General features: G+C 40.6%; 1 pseudogene; it reads left to right on the forward strand.

Moving 5' to 3' along the window:
- Nucleotides 1-3088: 3088 nt before the first annotated feature.
- LOC147447305 (enoyl-[acyl-carrier-protein] reductase [NADH] 2, chloroplastic pseudogene) lies at nt 3089-4881 on the forward strand (annotated as a pseudogene).
- Nucleotides 4882-6175: the final 1294 nt, after the last annotated feature.

Here is a 6175-nt window from a genome sequence, read left to right on the forward strand (position 1 = left end):
AGATTTTGGTCACATGCCATGGTTGACAGTAATAATACTTTATTGTATTTTCTATGCCAAGGACAAATAGGATGGAGATAGATTCCGGAGACAATGGACATACATGATGCAATGTGTCTTGGTTGGAGGGCACACAAAAAATGATGTATGTTCTTCTATGAATGGAGGTTTTTTCACGATATTGTAGGTTGTAACAATAGTACCACTAGAATTGTGTCATACACCACCAAAATTTTTATTACTCAACATATTTGCGCACCAAAAACAACGAAATTGGCTTGGGACTTGTATGCATGTGATAATGAGGCTAAAAATCCTTTTTTGCATAAACAATTAGAGTTTAAGATCAAGCAAGAGGAGGGTAAAATGGATGCCCATATGAGAATTTTAAAGGTTTCCCAAAAAAAAAGATTGCTTTAACCGTGCTCATTCCTTAGAATTCTCTTACGCAAGCCAATTTTTCCATCCATTACCATATTTATATCACTAAATTTTCTGCCACTTGGAGACTGATGGGAGATCCAAAACTGTTAATTTTGATGCACTAGTCTCTATGCTACTACACAAGGCCCAATCAAAGGAACACAAAAATAGCTAAATAGCATATTATAAATCAAGTTTTGTGGTGACTTTAAGGAGGAGCAATCATGTTGCCACATCTAATGTTTCTTTTTTGGGTTGCACGTCTTGAACCACATCATCAAGAAATTTCTTCACTTAAAGGCTGGAGGAAAATGCACTCCTTGTAGATGCTTCTTCTAACATAGAATCTGCTAGTGTTGTGCACGATAAAGAGTATGAACTAAGTGCACATTGTCTATTTGGCCCTTTTGCGCATGATGCATTACATTGGTTGTGCACTCATATGTTTATTTTTATTTATAATGGGGCTACAAACAACATTATTCCTTATTGAGATATGATCACTTCCTTTAAAGTTGTTCCCATGAGAATTATAATTACCAGTGCAACCATTGCCTTTTCACAAGTCAAGTGGCCTAGGGTTGTAAAATTGTGATTAGTAATGGAATTTGTATCACTCAATCTCACCAAGAAATACTACTGCTTGAAAAAAAATGTCTCTTATCCCTATATAAGAATTGACAAACTACTAGATGAGGATGCCAAAGAGCCAGCTGCTATGTAGGAGTTTATGATTTACTAGATGAGTATGTCCAAGAGAAGTTGCTATATAGAATTTTTTGACTTACTGGATGAACTTACTAGATGAGTATGTCCAAGAGCAAGTTGCTATATAGAAGTTTGTGACTGATGAGGACATCCAATACCAGGTTACTATATAGGAGTTTATGACTTACTAGATGAATTAGAAAATTGCTAGCTTACTTTCTAGATTAAACGTGAAAACTCCTATGTGTAATTAGGAATTATTGAGGGTTTAGTCTAACTTGCCATCTAGTAGCACATCCAAAGCTCCTTGTGTCTCCTGCTATCGCTCTCACTCTCTCTTTGTCTATGATAGCCATCCAAAGCCCTCTCTTTCTCTCTCTTTGGCCAACCACCCCATCAACCTCTCTCTCTCTCTCTCTCTCTCTCTCTCTCTCTCTCTCTCTCTCTCTCTCTCTCTCTCTCTCTCTCTCGCGTAGAACATGCAGTCGCAAGTTGACTGTCTTGCTTGCTTGTGGCACCCACACCCATACTCCAATTATTTTGGTTGCAATTGAGTTGCGTGCATGACTACCACAAGTGCATATCGTATAGTTTAACTCTATCTATCTCTTGTTTCCAATGGCCATGCAACCCCATTCTTTACCAACCATTAGACATATCTTTTTTCTTGTGTCTCCCACTAACACCCTACAACCAAAGCTCGGTTGACTCTCTCTCTCTCTCTCTCTCTCTCTCTCTCTCTCTCTCTCTCTCTCTCTCTCTCTCTCTCTCTCTCTCTCTCTCTCTCTCTCTCTCTCTCTCTCTCTCTCTCTCTCTCTCTCTCTCTCTCTCTCTCTCTCTCTCTCTCTCTCAATATCTCTTTGAGTCAACTAGCCGTTTGAGTCATGTGTGGTAAGACATCCTCCTCCACCACTAGATTTGTGTCATGTAGCAGCAATGGGTATAACCACATCACCTCCTGCAATATTGCTTGCAAAAATCTCATCTCCTTCAGCTCTTTGTATGTGAATGGCTCATACATAGGTTGGTCATGAACACCACCATCAAACACCTCATCTTAAATACCATGATTGTTACCCTCATCGTCTCCATGTTGCTTTGTGATCTAGAAATTATGTTATTGGTGTCGGTGATTTCCTCTTCTTTGCCATGTCCAGGGATACCATCACCCACATACACATGCTTGCTATCAATAATCAAGCTTTTGCATGCAAACGTACCTACCCTTCCTGCTGGTTTTTACCACCCTTGTGATCTCTTCATACATAGCAATTTCCACATGAGGATGATGAGTGAGAAACCTAATAATCCAACTCAATGCAATGGAAAAAGTATCTATACCTCCTTCTAATTCTGCCAGCTAGCCCCCCCCCCCCCCCTTCTTCCAACCACTTCATAGCAGCCACCACACAGTAGTCAAATCTCTCTCTCTCTCTCTCTCTCTCTCTCTCTCTCTCTCTCTCTCTCTCTCTCTCTCTCTCTCTCTCTCTCTCTCTCTCTCTCTCTCTCTCTCTCTCTCTCTCTCTCTCTCTCTCTCTCTCTCTCTCTCTCTCTCTCTCTCTCTCTCTCTCTCTCTCTCTCTCTCTCTCTCTCTCTCGGGTAGCAAGAAAACAAACAGGAAATGAGTGTCGACTGGCAGCGTTGTCTGCAGGCTGTGTCGACTGGCTACGGCAGGGCTGCGGGGCTTTGGCTCGGGCAGGGCGGGGCTGAGAGTTAACGCCCCCCCACAGGGCTGCTTCTCAGCTCGGGCTTGTCCTGTGGCCATCTGTGCTCGGCCCTCCCGTGGCCTTTTGTGCTCGGCCCCAGCAAAACCCGTGCCGACCTGCTGACCCGTCTATACAGAGCTTTGAGCAAGGCTTAATTTCCTCTATTTTCAAATCAAACTAAGCCCTCAATCCCGCCCACCACACTCTGAGATCGACAGAGTTGCCAACTAGACAAGGTATCACTAGCACCGATGTCATCATTTGACACTCCCACTGCACGCAAGAGTTTTCTTGCAGTGGCTGCAGCACCAAGGAAGGACCCTGCCGCCCGCCAAGAAGCAAGGTTCACAGCCCTCGAGGCTCGGATTCAAGAACTCATTGGGGAAAATGAGAAACTCAAAGACTGGCTACGCAAGTTCGAAGACGCAAAGGAGGCAGAGAGCTAAGCTCTACTTGCAAAAACACAGGAGGTTCAAACCTCACTCACCAAGAGTGTCATGGAAACAATACAAAAAGAATCACACGAAGCAACACATAAGAAGATCGACAGCAAGATACAGGCAGCCATACATGAATGCCGACTACAAGAATCGCTCGGCCTCAAGGTCAGGATTGGGGGGCTCCACTCACCGTGGTGCACCATCGAGGACACCCTCGAGGAGGCAATCTCCAAGCTAAATGACATTCTTCAACCTGTCTACATCAAGCCCGAAACTATTTCATGGATCAACGACACACATAGTCATGTGCCACCCAAACATTGCATCTTCACCTTTAAGGACAAAGATGAGCGTATGAATCTGTTATGCCAATCTCGACTTCTCAAGGGAAAAAAGATTTGGATTGCTGAAGAATTGACCACGAATCAACTCAAGAGTAAAGCAAGTGATCTCAAGAAGATGCATGAGGCACGTAAACAAGGCAAATGGGCAGTCTACCGAAATGGCAAAGCGATCATCCAGGAATTTCGAAATCCTAAGCCGGCTATCCCCTCAGTTGAACCCCCTTAGGTTTTGTTCTCTCTTTTATTTACTTTACCCTCTTGATGGACCCTCAGTCCTTAACTGATATGTATCACACCCCGATCCAAGAAGAAATTGTTGTAGTGCTCCTTTTTGGTCCCATTGGTCATATATGACCTCCGTGGACGATAATTCAATCTATCTATCTATCTATCTATCTATCTATCTCTCTCTCTCTCTCTAAAACAATAGTTGATCCTATGGATTCCTCTTTGTTCCACTTACAGTTTGGTGTAGTTGCAAGATCCTCCTCTTGCAAGCTCCACAATGATACCTTTGCTTTGACATTAATAATTGTGTCACCGTAGCTCTGTGGCTTGAGTAAATTTTGCTTTGAGAAGCCATCCTTCTTTGACTTTGATCCATCCAACTTTCTTGGATGTGGCTCAAAGGTCATTCACACATCCACTTCATCAAAGGAAGCTATTGCTCATCTCTCTGCTTTTGCAAATAGGACGACAACTACCCAAGGTTTGGCCATCGATCTCACTAGCAACAAAGCATTTATTGCTAGAGTAGCAGATGATTAAGGAAATGGTTGGGCAATAGCTAAGGCATTAGCTGCATCTGGAGAGGATATTCTTAGGGGAATTTGGGTTCTTTCTCTCAACATTTTTGAAACAAGCCCCAAGAAGGGAGAATTTAATGCATCTCGTATGCTTCCAAAATGGCTCCCTAATGGAGGTTTCCAAGGTTCACCCACTCGATGTTGTATTTTTCAATTTAGATAATGTCTTGATGATATAAAACGTAACAAGAGATATGCAAGGAATTTTAAATGGATTGTATAGGACATAGCTGAGAGTATAAAGCAAGATAGATATTTTGGTGCACTCCTAGGCTAACGGGCATGTGTGGCCAAACTTCTACTAGAAACTTCAAGGAGTGGCTACCCTACTGCCATTTCAATATCAAGCTACTCACGTGTGTCCCTATTCAAACACTTTTCACCTTTAATAAATGCTGGTGGATCATCTCTTTCACTTACATGTATTACATCTTAAAGGATTGATCCCGGGTAAGCCCCTCAAGGGTTATGTATTTCATGTAGCATCTTTCATTTGATAAATGGTTTGCACAAATGAGTATTGGCTATTAGCATTATTTCTCCTTGACATGTATTGTAGACATATTAATTGAATGTGAAAATCATTAACTGTTGATAGTGACTATTTGTATATCAAATCTTATTATTTCCACTTAAAGTGGAAAAGATCCAGATGCCCACTTCATTAAGTCAAGTGAAGTGTTTGGATTGATGAAAGATTGTAGTGGATACTTACATCAATGGAAATTTTTAGAGCTCAAGAACTTCTTTCATATCATATGTTCCAGAAGAAGAGGATCAAAACCTAGTTCTTTTAAAGGGTTAAAACTACACATTGCTGGCAATGGTGCATGGCCCATCAAATGCATTAAAGATTTTGATTCTCAGCACTAAGATCCCACTAAGATATGAAAAAACTGGTTTTTGAACCAAGTAGAATGGATGGCCAAAGCACCTACTTGCTCCAAATGATTGGTCAGGTTCACATCATATTTTGTTAACCTTTCTAAGGCCATAAGTTTTCTCTTGCTTGTAGATTGTAGCCATGTGAAGGCAACCATGCCATTACTTGTGAACAAATTTCCTTATGAAGGCTATGAGTCTTCTCTTAGGTTATCCGATTAATTAAAATAATATAATAATAATAATAAATAAATCTAAATAGTAGATGGCTAAAGAACCTGTATCTAATGTTAACACCTCTCATTATCATCCTCACTTGTATTAAACAAGATTCATACTATTTCCATTCTAGTGATTGACCATTCATTCCTATCTTCAATGATATGTCTGTAGGTATATGTAACCCTTTAACTTTCCAATTCTAGTGTAAAGAATCATTAAAAATGCCCCCAAGGTGAACTCAATATCTACTATTGAGTCTTTTATACATTTGTATCTCTATAGAGGCTAAGTGGCATTTCTATTCTTTTTAAGTATCTTTTGACATAAATTGATTTATCTTAAATTAGATAGAATCTTTTTTTGCTTCATAGCCAACTATATATTAACACAAAATTGACACATTTTGGATTTTTCTGTCTATGCTTTGGTGACGTTTGATAGTTGCAACTCTCTCCCACTTGTACCTCTCTCCACACGCACACACCGGTACATATATTTTCAGAAGCTCCTCCAAGTACGCATATCAAATACCAACATTATCTATGAGCTAGGAACCTAGCCGTCTCTCATGTCATGTCTTAAGCTTGCATTGAATGACATTTCTATTGAATGGAATTTCTATTAAGATGATTTGACATAAAGAT

This window comes from Adiantum capillus-veneris, chromosome 11 (genome assembly GCF_014529385.1).
Source record: "Adiantum capillus-veneris isolate H3 chromosome 11, ASM1452938v2, whole genome shotgun sequence".
NCBI classification, from domain to species: domain Eukaryota; kingdom Viridiplantae; phylum Streptophyta; class Polypodiopsida; order Polypodiales; family Pteridaceae; genus Adiantum; species Adiantum capillus-veneris.